This window comes from Nicotiana tabacum, chromosome 8 (genome assembly GCF_000715075.1).
Source record: "Nicotiana tabacum cultivar K326 chromosome 8, ASM71507v2, whole genome shotgun sequence".
NCBI lineage: Eukaryota > Viridiplantae > Streptophyta > Magnoliopsida > Solanales > Solanaceae > Nicotiana > Nicotiana tabacum.
The window spans coordinates 187759211-187774463 of record NC_134087.1 but is presented as its reverse complement, the minus strand read 5'-3'; positions in this window follow the sequence as shown (position 1 = coordinate 187774463).

The following is a 15253-nucleotide window of genomic DNA, read 5'->3' as shown; positions in this document are numbered from 1 at the left end:
CCCGTATAATGAGAAGAATATTTTCATGTCTTAGTTAAATAGGCCTCCACCTGTATAATGAGAGGAATATTTTCATGTCTTAGTTAAATAGGCGCCCACCTGTATAATGAGAGGAATATTTTCATGTCTTAGTTAAATAGGCGCCCACCTGTATAATGAGAGGAATATTTTCATGTCTTAGTTAAATAGGCGCCCACCTGTATAATGAGAGGAATATTTTCATGTCTTAGTTAAATAGGCGCCCACCTGTATAATGAGAGGAATATTTTCATGTCTTAGTTAAATAGGCGCCCACCTGTATAATGAGAGGAATATTTTCATGTCTTAGTTAAATAGGCGCCCACCTGTATAATGAGAGGAATATTTTCATGTCTTAGTTAAATAGGCGCCCACCTGTATAATGAGAGGAATATTTTCATGTCTTAGTTAAATAGGCGCCCACCTGTATAATGAGAGGAATATTTTCATGTCTTAGTTAAATAGGCGCCCACCTGTATAATGAGAGGAATATTTTCATGTCTTAGTTAAATAGGCGCCCACCTGTATAATGAGAGGAATATTTTCATGTCTTAGTTAAATAGGCGCCCACCTGTATAATGAGAGGAATAGTTTCATGTCTTAGTTCAATAGGAGGCCACGTGTATAATGAGAGGAATAGTTTCATGTCTTAGTTCAATAGGCGTCCACTTGTATAATGAGAGGAATATTTTCATGTCTTAGTTCAATAGGCGCCCACCTGTATAATGAGAGGAATATTTTCATGTCTTAGTCAAATAGGCGCCCACCTGTATAATGAGAGAAATATTTTCATGTCTTAGTTAAATAGGCGCCCACCTGTATAATGAGAGGAATATTTTCATGTCTTAGTTAAATAGGCGCCCACCTGTATAATGAGAGGAATATTTTCATGTCTTAGTTCAATAGGTGCCCACCTGTATAATGAGAGGAATATTTTCATGTCTTAGATAAATAGCCACCCACCTGTATAATGAGAGGAATATTTTCATGTCTTAGATAAATAGGCGCCCACCTGTATAATGAGAGGAATATTTTCATGTCTTAGTTCAATAGACGCCCACCTATATAATGAGAGGAATATTTTCATGTCTTAGTTAAATAGGCACCCACCTGTATAATGAGAGGAATATTTTCATGTCTTAGTTCAATAGGCGCCCACCTGTATAATGAGAGGAATATTTTCATGTCTTAGTTCAATAGACGCCCACCTGTATAATGAGAGGAATATTTTCATGTCTTAGTTCAATAGGCGCCCACCTGTATAATGAGAGGAATAATTTCATGTCTTTGTTCAATAGGCGCCCACCTGTATAATGAGAGGAATATTTTCATGTCTTAGTTCAATAGGCGCCCACCTGTATAATGAGAGGAATATTTTCATGTCTTAGTTAAATAGGCGCCCACCTGTATAATGAGAGGAATATTTTCATGTCTTAGTTAAATAGGTGCCCACCTATATAATGAGAGGAATATTTTCATGTCGTAGTTAAATAGGCGCCCACCTGCATAACGAGAGGAATATTTTCATGTCTTAGTTCAATAGACGCCCACCTATATAATGAGAGGAATATTTTCATGTCTTAGTTAAATAGGCGCCCACCTGTATAATGAGAGGAATATTTTCATGTCTTAGTTAAATAGGCGCCCACCTGTATAATGAGAGAAATATTTTCATGTCGTAGTTAAATAGGCGCCCACCTGTATAATGAGAGGAATATTTTCATGTCTTAGTTCAATAGACGCCCACCTGTATAATGGAAAGAATATTTTCATGTCTTAGTTAAATAGGCGCCCATCTGTATAATGAGAGGAATATTTTCATGTCTAAGTTAAATAGGCGTCCACCTGTATAATGAGAGGAATATTTTCATGTCTTAGTTCAATAGGAGGCCACGTGTATAATGAGAGAAATAGTTTCATGTCTTAGTTCAATAGGCGCCCACCTGTATAAAGAGAGGAATATTTTCATGTCTTAGTTCAATAGGCGCCCACATGTATAATGAGAGGAATATTTTCATGTCTTAGTTAAATAGGCGCCCACCTGTATAATGAGATGAATATTTTCATGTCTTAGTTAAATAGGCGCCCACCTGTATAATGAGAGAAATATTTTCATGTCTTAGTTAAATAGGCGTCCACCTGTATAATGAGAGGAATATTTTCACGTCTTAGTTAAATAGGCGTCCACCTATATAATGAGAGGAATATTTTCATGTCTTAGTTCAATAGGCGCCTACCTGTATAATGAGAGGAATATTTTCAAGTCTTAGATAAATAGTCGTCCACCTGTATAATGAGAGAAATATTTTCATGTCTTAGATAAATAGGCGCCCACCTGTATAATGAGAGGAATATTTTCATGTCTTAGTTCAATAGACGCCCACCTATATAATGAGAGGAATATTTTCATGTCTTAGTTAAATAGACGCCCACCTGTATAATGAAAGGAATATTTTCATGTCTTAGTTAAATAGGCGCCCACCTGTATAATGAGAGGAATATTTTCATGTCTTAGTTCAATAGGCGCCCACCTGTATAATGAGAGGAATATTTTCATTTCTTAGTTCAATAGACGCCCACCTGTATAATGAGAGGAATATTTTCATGTCTTAGTTCAATAGGCGCCCACCTGTATAATGAGAGGAATATTTTCATGTCTTATTTCAATAGGCGCCCACCTGTATATTGAGAGAAATATTTTCATGTCTTAGTTCAATAGGCGCCCACCTGTATAATGAGAGGAATATTTTAATGTCTTAGTTAAATAGGCGCCCACCTGTATAATGAGATGAATATTTTCATGTCTTAGTTAAATAGGTGCCCACCTGTATAATGAGAGAAATATTTTCATGTCGTAGTTAAATAGGCGCCCACCTGTATAATGAGAGGAATATTTTCATGTCTTAGTTCAATAGACGCCCACCTGTATAATGGAAAGAATATTTTCATGTCTTAGTTAAATAGGCGCCCATCTGTATAATGAGAGGAATATTTTCATGTCTAAGTTAAATAGGCGTCCACCTGTATAATGAGAGGAATATTTTCATGTCTTAGTTCAATAGGCGGCCACCTGTATAATGAGAGGAATATTTTCATGTCTTAGTTAAATAGGCGGCCACCTGTATAATGAGAGAAATATTTTCATGTCTTAGTTAAATAGGCACCCACCTGTATAATGAGAAGAATATTTTCATGTCTTAGTTCAATAGGCGCCCACCCGTATAATGAGAAGAATATTTTCATGTCTTAGTTAAATAGGCCTCCACCTGTATAATGAGAGGAATATTTTCATGTCTTAGTTAAATAGGCGCCCACCTGTATAATGAGAGGAATATTTTCATGTCTTAGTTAAATAGGCGCCCACCTGTATAATGAGAGGAATATTTTCATGTCTTAGTTAAATAGGCGCCCACCTGTATAATGAGAGGAATATTTTCATGTCTTAGTTAAATAGGCGCCCACCTGTATAATGAGAGGAATATTTTCATGTCTTAGTTAAATAGGCGCCCACCTGTATAATGAGAGGAATATTTTCATGTCTTAGTTAAATAGGCGCCCACCTGTATAATGAGAGGAATATTTTCATGTCTTAGTTAAATAGGCGCCCACCTGTATAATGAGAGGAATATTTTCATGTCTTAGTTAAATAGGCGCCCACCTGTATAATGAGAGGAATATTTTCATGTCTTAGTTAAATAGGCGCCCACCTGTATAATGAGAGGAATATTTTCATGTCTTAGTTAAATAGGCGCCCACCTGTATAATGAGAGGAATATTTTCATGTCTTAGTTAAATAGGCGCCCACCTGTATAATGAGAGGAATAGTTTCATGTCTTAGTTCAATAGGAGGCCACGTGTATAATGAGAGGAATAGTTTCATGTCTTAGTTCAATAGGCGTCCACTTGTATAATGAGAGGAATATTTTCATGTCTTAGTTCAATAGGCGCCCACCTGTATAATGAGAGGAATATTTTCATGTCTTAGTCAAATAGGCGCCCACCTGTATAATGAGAGAAATATTTTCATGTCTTAGTTAAATAGGCGCCCACCTGTATAATGAGAGGAATATTTTCATGTCTTAGTTAAATAGGCGCCCACCTGTATAATGAGAGGAATATTTTCATGTCTTAGTTCAATAGGTGCCCACCTGTATAATGAGAGGAATATTTTCATGTCTTAGATAAATAGCCACCCACCTGTATAATGAGAGGAATATTTTCATGTCTTAGATAAATAGGCGCCCACCTGTATAATGAGAGGAATATTTTCATGTCTTAGTTCAATAGACGCCCACCTATATAATGAGAGGAATATTTTCATGTCTTAGTTAAATAGGCACCCACCTGTATAATGAGAGGAATATTTTCATGTCTTAGTTCAATAGGCGCCCACCTGTATAATGAGAGGAATATTTTCATGTCTTAGTTCAATAGACGCCCACCTGTATAATGAGAGGAATATTTTCATGTCTTAGTTCAATAGGCGCCCACCTGTATAATGAGAGGAATAATTTCATGTCTTTGTTCAATAGGCGCCCACCTGTATAATGAGAGGAATATTTTCATGTCTTAGTTCAATAGGCGCCCACCTGTATAATGAGAGGAATATTTTCATGTCTTAGTTAAATAGGCGCCCACCTGTATAATGAGAGGAATATTTTCATGTCTTAGTTAAATAGGTGCCCACCTATATAATGAGAGGAATATTTTCATGTCGTAGTTAAATAGGCGCCCACCTGCATAACGAGAGGAATATTTTCATGTCTTAGTTCAATAGACGCCCACCTATATAATGAGAGGAATATTTTCATGTCTTAGTTAAATAGGCGCCCACCTGTATAATGAGAGGAATATTTTCATGTCTTAGTTAAATAGGCGTCCACCTGTATAATGAGAGGAATATTTTCATGTCTTAGATAAATAGCCGCACACCTGTATAATGAGAGAAATATTTTCATGTCTTAGTTAAATAGGCGCCCACCTGTATAATGAGAGGAATATTTTCATGTCTTAGTTAAATAGACGCCCACCTGTATAATGAGAGGAATATTTTCATGTCTTAGTTAAATAGGCGCCCACCTGTATAATGAGAGGAATATTTTCATGTCTTAGTTAAATAGGCGTCCACCTGTATAATGAGAGGAATATTTTCATGTCTTAGTTAAATAGGCGCCCACCTGTATAATGAGAGGAATATTTTCATGTCTTAGTTAAATAGGCGCCCACCTGTATAATGAGAGGAATATTTTCATGTCTTAGTTAAATAGGCGCCCACCTGTATAATGAGAGGAATATTTTCATGTCTTAGTTAAATAGGCGCCCACCTGTATAATGAGAGGAATATTTTCATGTCTTAGTTAAATAGGCGCCCACCTGTATAATGAGAGGAATATTTTCATGTCTTAGTTAAATAGGCGCCCACCTGTATAATGAGAGGAATATTTTCATGTCTTAGTTAAATAGGCGCCCACCTGTATAATGAGAGGAATATTTTCATGTCTTAGTTCAATAGGCGCCCACCTGTATAATGAGAGGAATATTTTCATGTCTTAGTTCAATAGGCGCCCACCTGTATAATGAGAGGAATATTTTCATGTCTTAGTTCAATAGGCGCCCACCTGTATAATGAGAGGAATATTTTCATGTCTTAGTTCAATAGGCGCCCACCTGTATAATGAGAGGAATATTTTCATGTCTTAGTTCAATAGGCGCCCACCTGTATAATGAGAGGAATATTTTCATGTCTTAGTTCAATAGGCGCCCACCTGTATAATGAGAGGAATATTTTCATGTCTTAGTTCAATAGGCGCCCACCTGTATAATGAGAGGAATATTTTCATGTCTTAGTTCAATAGGCGGCCACCTGTATAATGAGAGAAATATTTTCATGTCTTGGTTAAATAGGCGCCCACCTGTATAATGAGAGGAATATTTTCATGTCTTAGTTAAATAGGCGCTCACCTGTATAATGAGAGGAATATTTTCATGTCTTAGTTAAATATGCGCTCACCTGTATAATGAGAGGAATATTTTCATGTCTTAGTTAAATAGGCGTCCACCTGTATAATGAGAGGAATATTTTCATGTATTAGTTCAATAGGCGCCCACCTGTATAATGAGAGGAATATTTTCATGTCTTAGTTCAATAGGCGCCCACCTGTATAATGAGAGGAATATTTTCATGTCTTAGTTAAATAGGCGCCCACCTGTATAATGAGAGGAATATTTTCATGTCTTAGTTAAATAGGCGTCCACCTGTATAATGAGAGGAATATTTTCATGTCTTAGTTCAATAGGCGGCCACTTGTATAATGAGAGGAATATTTACATGTCTTATTTCAATAGGCGCCCACCTGTATAATGAGAGGAATATTTTCATGTCTTAGTTCAATAGGCGCTCACCTGTATAATGAGAGGAATATTTTCATGTCTTAGTTAAATAGGCGTCCACCTGTATAATGAGAGGAATATTTTCATGTCTTAGTTAAATAAGCGCTCACCTGTATAATGAGAGGAATATTTTCATGTCTTAGTTAAATAGGCGCCCACCTGTATAATGAGAGGAATATATTCATGTCTTAGTTAAATAGGCGCCCACCTGTATAATGAGAGGAATATTTTCATGTCTTAGTTAAATAGACGCCCACCTGTATAATGAGAGGAATATTTTCATGTCTTAGTTCAATAGGTGCCCACCTGTATAATGAGAGGAATATTTTCATGTCTTAGTTAAATAGGCGCCCACCTGTATAATGAGAGGAATATTTTTATGTCGTAGTTAAATAGGCGCCCACCTGAAAAATGAGAGGAATATTTTCATGTCTTAGTTCAATAGGCGCCCACCTATATAGTGAGAGGAATATTTTCATGTCTTAGTTAAATAGGCGCCCACCTATATAATGAGAGGAATATTTTCATGTCTTAGTTAAATAGGCGCTCACCTGTATAATGAGAGGAATATTTTCATGTCTTTGTTAAATAGGTGCCCACCTGTATAATGAGAGGAATATTTTATGTCGTAGTTAAATAGGCGCCCACTTGTATAATGAGAGGAATATTTTCATGTCTTAGTTAAATAGGCACTCACCTGTATAATGAGAGGAATATTTTCATGTCTTAGTTAAATAGGCGTCCACCTGTATAATGAGAGGAATATTTTATGTCGTAGTTAAATAGGCGCCCACTTGTATAATGAGAAGAATACTTTTCAGTCTTTACATTTTATGTCTCAGGCGCCCACCTGTATAACGAGAGGAATACTTTTTAGTCTTATACTTCAGATCTTGAAATAAATAACCCACCGGAAGCTAGAAGGTTACAACAGGAATCCTCAGAAGGAAACAATAAAAATCCCCAGCACCGGAAAGCAGAAGGTTGCAACAAGAGGTCCCAACAAAAATTCAACACATGAGTCGAAAGTAAGAAAAAACGCGTCTTGAAAGAAGCGGCCTGTGAACATTAAATTATGCCCAGCATAACAAATCTTATGAAGAGAGTCGTATCCCCAGAGGAATCGCCGAAAAGCTTAATGAAGGAAGTTATATCGCAGCGCACCAAACAAAATGATGAAAACTGGTATTCAGAAAGGCAAAAGGCAGTGTAATCCCCAAGTTCTCGGAAGAAAAGCACCGGAAGAAACATAAACCGACAAGAAAGCAAGGCAACAAGGACAAGTTGAAGATAGATGAGATCTTATGATCCGTAGTCTAGTCTAGCTTCTTGTTTATTTTTAAGCACGGTGTAACAAGGAGATCGGTAAGCAGTGATAACAGCATACAGCAGCAGTTACATTGCAGTCCCAGCTACCAAAATTTCCCGAACTACATTAACCTTATTCCCTTCTAGCCAGGGATATGTAGGAAACCTTTGAAGCAAATGTTCGGTTAAATCTTTTTCCAAAAAATGCTTCACACGGAGTACTCCAACGGGCAAAAATCGCTCGTATCTGCTCACTTTATCTTTGCACGAAAACTCTTTGTGTTTTTCGGACAAAGAGGGGCAGCTGTGAGCACGTGATTTTTGCTTCACGAAAACTACTCCAAAAGAAATCAAAAAATAAAACAAATTTCATCTGTGTACAATTTTGAGAATTTGAGTGACATTTTGGTAATTATTTTGTCCGTAAATGTTTACCCTTGTGGCGATTAACTAAAAATACAAAAACACATGTTGCATGCACATTTAATATTTATTTGTACATTTTGGAATTAATTAAGCCATGTTTTATTTAAAAAAAAAGAAAATCAAAAAAAAATATGTATTTGTTGCGTTTGTCATTTATGTGTGCCGTTGTGCAATTTTATTTTTTCTAATTAAATGTTTGACCTTGTGCGTTAATTATTGTTAAGGTTTAATTGACATTTCGTATGCTAATTTTGGGTTTATAGATTATTTTTAGAATTTTATTGATTGTTAATTAAAATTAGAAAAAGAAAAAGAGTTGAAAAAAATGAAAAAACTCGGATGGGGCCGAAATATAAATGAAAAAGTCAGGCCCAAATCAATTACCACAACCCAGTCCAAACCCAGGCTGCCCAGGCATGGTCCCAAACGACGCCGTATCAACATCCCCATCTTGAGCCATTGATTGATTCAAATGAACGGTCCAGATCAGGCCATTCACTTACCCAAACGACGCCGTATAGGGCCATCTGATCTCAACCGTTAACCCAACCCCATCAAACGGCCTTAGGCCATCCCCATATGCCCGACCCATTTAACCCCGGACCAACCCGATCCCCTTTTAAGTGGAACGACACCGTTCTACATTAGCCAAGGGATCCTGGCCATTGATCACTCTCTGTCAAGCGGCCAGGATCAAACCACCCCCCTCCGTATATAAGCTCCCCAGTACACCCCACGCCCCCAAACCAAACCCCACCCTTCACCACTGTACACCATCGTCCCAAACACAAACACAAGCCCCTGTTCCAAACCCTAGCTTCCCCCATACACTCTCACCATGAACCCGGCGGCCCCGGCGCCGGTGACCACCAAAGTAACACCCCTGATGCACCTCACCACCCTGAACACGGATCTGCTACCCCCTTGCCTCGAATCATCCCCCATCATCTCGAATCTTAATTTGAAGGTTCGAGCCCAACCCTGACATATACCAACCCACCCCAGTTTCACACCAGTCACCACCCTGGCCTCACGTGTGACCAAACCAAGCTTGGTTTGGTCTGAATCTACCCACAAATCCTCAAGCCCCAAATCGGACTGGTTCGAACCCTAGAACACAAGAACCTTGGAATCTGGCCAGTTTAACAGAGGGTTGGGGTCTAATAGACCTTAATCAAGGTGTTCTCGGTTGAGAACACCCCGATTAAAGTTTGTTCGACCTCTAAATGGGCAAATACGGTCAAAGATGGGGTCGTCTGTGTCTAAGCTTTTCAGAGTGAGTTCCCTCTTTCTTTTCTATTTTTGTTTAAAATGTTGTTTTAGTTTGTCAGCATGTTTGGTTAGTTTGTTTGGTATTTCTAATATTTGTTTTTCAATTTGTTCTCCATCTTCGTAAGACCTTTTATTTGGTCGATTGTTCTTCTGTTTATGTTTGAACACGTATGATAAGATGCATGTTCAATTTGATTGATATCGTCTGGCAGATAATTTATATGGGTTCCCAGTGTCGTGCAAAAAATTATTGAAGGCAATTGATGCCCTATTCGTTTGTTTGTTTGTTCGACTGATTGTTCTATGTTATAATTAGTGTAGTCGCTTAGATAAACGTCGTCGATTAGTTTTTATAGGACTGAATGTGCAACTATTCTGATTCGTATGGTTTCTTATGACTGGTCGAATCATTGTCGTTTAGCTAATTGTTTGACATATTTGTGAATGGTTTGTAGTTGCAGTGTAATAGCTAGAGTTTAGTTTAGGGCAATTTGAATTAGAACTTTCGGAAGTCCAAAGTTCCTGCTACTGAAATAGGGTAATACTGTAATGATCAGGGTTTAGCAGGGTTAGTTTGGGGGTTTGAAAAGATCAGAAATATTTAGTTTAAGTTGGGCTGACAATAGGGTACTGAAATAGGATTAAACTAAGGCAATAGTGGGGAATAAGATTAAATGGCATGGGGGAGGTTAATTAAAATAAGTTAGACACCCATAATTTTGAAAAGCATGCGGTATGGGGAGCTGTCAGGAATATCATGGGCATTTTCTGATTAGTTTAGTATGTTTCAGGGGTATGGGCAGAGTTAAGGAAAAAAGATATCAAGGCATCCTGGGGTTTGCCTATTTTTGGCTATAAAGAGGCTCATTCAGAAGAAGAAAAAAAGAAAAAAGTCTTTTCTGGATCCTCAGAAGCCAGAGAAAAACAAGAGTGTTAAGGCTGGTTGATCCATAAGGCTAAACTTTACATCAAAAGCTTGAGCTTGTCCTTTTATTTTTCCTTTGAGTGTTTGACAAATCAGAAAATTGCTGTTTCTCGCATCTGTCTGTGTTCTTTTGGTACTATTGGATTTCAGCTGGTACTCTCCTAGCTTTTTATTGTTTGAATACTGTTCCATTCGGTTACTGCTTGGTTTTCTTTAAATCTGCCACGGGGTGTCTATTACTGGTTGTTGTTGGCTTCACTGGTTGTTGTTGTGTTGTTGAATCTGCTGTGTTACTGCTTACACTGTTGTTGCTTCTACTGATTTTTCCCTACTTCTTTGCTTTCCACATATCAGGTATTGATCGCAACATTGAATGATGTATAAATGTCAAGTTGATTAAAGCCTATTTGGAAGAAAGAACGAAGTACAAGCACTACTGTTATGGCATTGGTCTCGATGCTGTTTTATTTCCTAATCATTGTTGAATGTTCAAGTTCTGTTAGATAGGTAATGGTAATATAGAGATTCCAATAATTAGGATCTGTTATAATTTGTGTAATTTGGATTAAGTGAATCTGTAATATGTGATAGACTGTGATGAAATGAGTCGTTAAGTATAAATGTATAAATATGTTGGCCGTTGAGTATTAGTTGAGACTGATTCGAATTGATGACCATTGGTTAAGTTGATTTCCAGTATTATCAAAAACCCTTTCAATATGTGAATAGGAAGATTGTAAGCTATCTAAGTAAGGTGACGTTTTTTTTCAACATGGCAAATTCTAGATAACGTGAATTAGTATAAAAGTTCGAGTTCTAGAATTCAGATAATTTAGAGTAAAGTTGTGGTTTAAAAGGCAGGAATTATTGTTAAGTAGATATAATTAGTAAGGATAATTACAGGCAGTTCGTTTTAGGCTAGCGTCACTAGACCTTGACCTTTCAATTCTCATTGTAGCCATGTTAATATTCAATGCAAGCTCATAAATCGGCATGTTAACAAAATGGAGTAATAACAAGGGATTTGAAACTCGAATTAAGTTTGCAGCATATTTGTAACTATAGTTATAGGAGCTTCTGTAGGATAAGGATGTTAAAGTTCGGTCATTTCCTAATTCATGTTCGTTATCGTACCATTGGCTCATTATTTGGCATATAGTGCGTAGTTTCGGTTTCATTCTTTTGAAGTAGATTCGGATGCGTTTTCCCTAAGGTTTAGTTTTAAGCCAGTAATTGATTAGGATTCTTTCATTTTTAGAGACGGACAAAAATAGAAAACATAGTCACTTTATGATTGTTTTTTTATGAGAGGAGCCTCGCTGGATAAACACATAAATGGCGGGGCCCTCGTTAAGTGTATGTATTAAATGCTTAGATTCCGGGACGGACCGTTTAGCAAATTTCACGGCCCTACCCAAAATAATGATACGCTAGTCGCTTTAGGGGCGTATTTAATAATGATATTTTCCTAAACTCGGGTGTGCATTTATGTAACCCAAATCTAAATCTCAACGGAGTCAAGACGCGTCGATAGCCTCGGGTACATTGATTGTGACGAGGTTCGAGATACGTTTTCACGACGTTGCAATTTTTTGTTTTGTAAATTAACAACAATAATAATAGAAGCGGTAAAAGAATCATAATTTGCACTAAGTACATAATTGTTAAAATCAGATAAATAAGCCGGATATAATAGTTGAGCGACCGTGCTAGAACCACGGAACTCGGGAATGCCTAACACCTTCTCCCGGGTTAACAGAATTCCTTATCTGGATATCTGGTGCGCGGACTGTAATTTAGAGTCATTCTTTTCCTCGATTCGGGATTAAAACCGGTGACTTGGGACACCATAAATCTCCCAAGTGGCGACTCTGAAATAATTAAACAAATCCCGTTCGATTGTCCTTTAATTGGAAAAAACTCTTGTACCCTCGCGGGGGCTGAAAAAGGAGGTGTGACACCGCCACTACACCTACGACAAATCTACAGAAGACTCGCTAGTGCACAACGGACAACGAATCAAACTAGAAGAAAACAAGTGACTACCGGTACACCTATTGAATGATTTAACTATTGTGAATTAAAGTAACAACAATTTAGCTAACACAAAAAGAAAACAGTAGACCGGGAGGTACCAATTCCCGAGAACCAAACCTGTGTTGATTTGCAGCCCTCGATGTACTTGCAAGCTCACGCACCACTTTCCACCGCCCTTTGCTGACGCTCGTCCAGGTTGCTCTCCTTTTCTAGTGCTCGTGCGCCCAACTTGTCTCCAACAACTTTGAGAATTTCCCTGAAAACACAGAAAATACCACGACCCAAAAACCAAAAAGGGCTGTTACCGCTACCACTGGTGTAGCACCGAAAGTAACTAGCAGCCGAAATTAACTAAAGAAAAACAACAAGCAAGCTTCTGAAATAGACGAGAAGATCCGGCAACATAACAACAACAAATCGGTGACCAAACGAGCGCAACTCGATAGCAATGGGCAACGAATCAACCCCCCAAATTCCCGAAAATTATTAAGCTAAAATCAGAAATCGAAAATAGCAAAGAAACAAAATCGAAAATCTTCTCTTATTTCTGAATTTTTCTTGTTTATTCTTTTTCAGCCTTTTCTAAAATTTCAAATCTGTATTTTTATTCCAGATCTGTCAGGTTCTAGTGAGGGGATGAGAAGAAGAAGTCAGCGGCAGGTTCCTCAACGGGGAGGAATCGGGAAAGAGATAACAATTTTGGGAGGAAAAAATAACATCCAGAAAGAAACAAAAAAGAAAGAGACGAAGCAAAACAAAGATGGCGTCAAAGAGTTCAAAGAGCAGTACAAAGAAAAGTATCCAAACAACAAATTTGTTGTTGCTGTGGGTAAAGCTGCTGGAGAGAAGTGGTAATCCTTTTCAGATGCCTCGTCCTCGTGCAGCGATTTGGTCAATTCTTATTTCATTGATACGGTTAAATCCATGTTCTATCACAACTCTGTATCTTAACGTGTAGTATTCCGCCTATAGGAGCTATAAGCAGAAAGAAAATAAATTTTCTATTTATGCATCTGGATATACTTAAGAATGCTAGTATGCCTAAACCCGCAACTAATGCAGCACCGGCTGCTACAGTGCTGAAGCCCAAGCAGATTCTGTATGAGCATAATCCAATCGACTGGAGCTTGAACCCTTCCGAATCAGTGACGGAGGTAGGATTTTCGCTAAGGAGGTTCAAAATAGAAAAAGGTTAAAAAATTAGAAGAGATAATAGCTAGTGGGAATTGAACCAATGACCTTACAAAGGCTTTGAATCCCCTTGACCACCGAGCAATGCTTTTGGGCCGTGATCAAAGGGATTCAAAACATAATATATAGAGGTAAAAAAACATATTTTTACCTTATATATATGGTGTAATGTTTTAGCGAAGAGAGTTCGGGTGTACCCCTTCCGCCCCTGCCTCCGATGGCCAGTTGTTCCTGAATAGTAATCCTAACTCAATCTTCTTTCCTATTATTAGGGTATATGCTCATTCAATCAAGTAAATCATGCATCAAAATCCAGGGCCAGAGGAAAGCCAATCATACCTTCCAACCTGCAGATCTTGCATGGTTAGTAGCAATATTTGCTTCTAGTTTATCATCAATTAGATGGTATGTAGCTAGTTGAACATACTAGTCACCATGGCCAAAAAAAAGTTTAAGTTCTTGCTCTTGGTATGGCTTAAATCTCGTATACTTCATCTTCCACCACTTCTCTCATATCATACAAGTCTCGTGGCTTTAGCATATCAATACTCCACCCTTTATTGACAGCATCATCAACAAAGAATAGCATTTGTGCTCGAGATGCTTCAATGTAAGGCTCGGGTTCTTCATCCTCTATCTCAAGTAACCATATACTAAATCATAGTTTATTGTCTTTCATCAGTAGTATACTAATAATTAACCTACCCAAAGATCTTTTTATGCAGGAAACATTCAAATTTGAAGGCACATAAAATATATTCTCAAAAACTTATACAAGCTGTAAATTTGCAAAAGTAGTTTTTACAAAATGAATCAACTTCCCTGAATGTGGGTCTGAAATTACACCACCAGGCACCAGCAGTGGCGGAGCCACATTCAACCAAGGGGTATCAATCGACACCCTTCGCCGAAAAATTACACTGTATTGTTAGATAATTTTTTATTTATTTATGTGTACTACTATAAATTGATCTCCCTTGACTTTTCGGTGTATCTAATTTTTTATATTTTGACACCCCTTAGTAAAAATTCTGGCTCTGCCACTACCAGAAAGCCAGAAAATTTTGACCTTATATACATATTAGAATTTTTTAATAAAGGAGATTCAAAAGAAACCCCTTTTTGGTTTCCTAGCTCCGCCCTGGAGGCCTCCCAAAACTTGTAATAAGTTTCAAGCTGGATTGTCAGTAGAGTTTCATTACTACTTCAGCAATAACTAAACTGCAACTGAAAATCCCAAATTCTACTGCTACTGAGATAAAGTAAATAAATGGAATTAAGAGAATGAGTAAAAAAAAAACACCTAAAGACGAACAATGATATGGTAAAGTTGATTCGCCTAAATGGATAAAACCAACAATCATATCTTCAGGCCTGACTGAACTGAATAAAAAAACTACCTACATGAATCTAAACTGACAAGTCGAATAATACTTAATAATGTTGGGATAAAATAAATAATCCCGCCCAGGAATAATTTCCACAACAAATAATAATAACACAAGAGAGTAACAATGACACCAAATATTTTAGCGGGGTAAAATACAATACCCGAGTGGAGCAATATTATCACTATAATATTGCAACTTAGTAGTGTCAAGAAACTACTACAACTTTGAAAGAAATAACACTCTTTATTTAACACACTTCACTACAATATTACTACCACTCACTAATTATCTCACA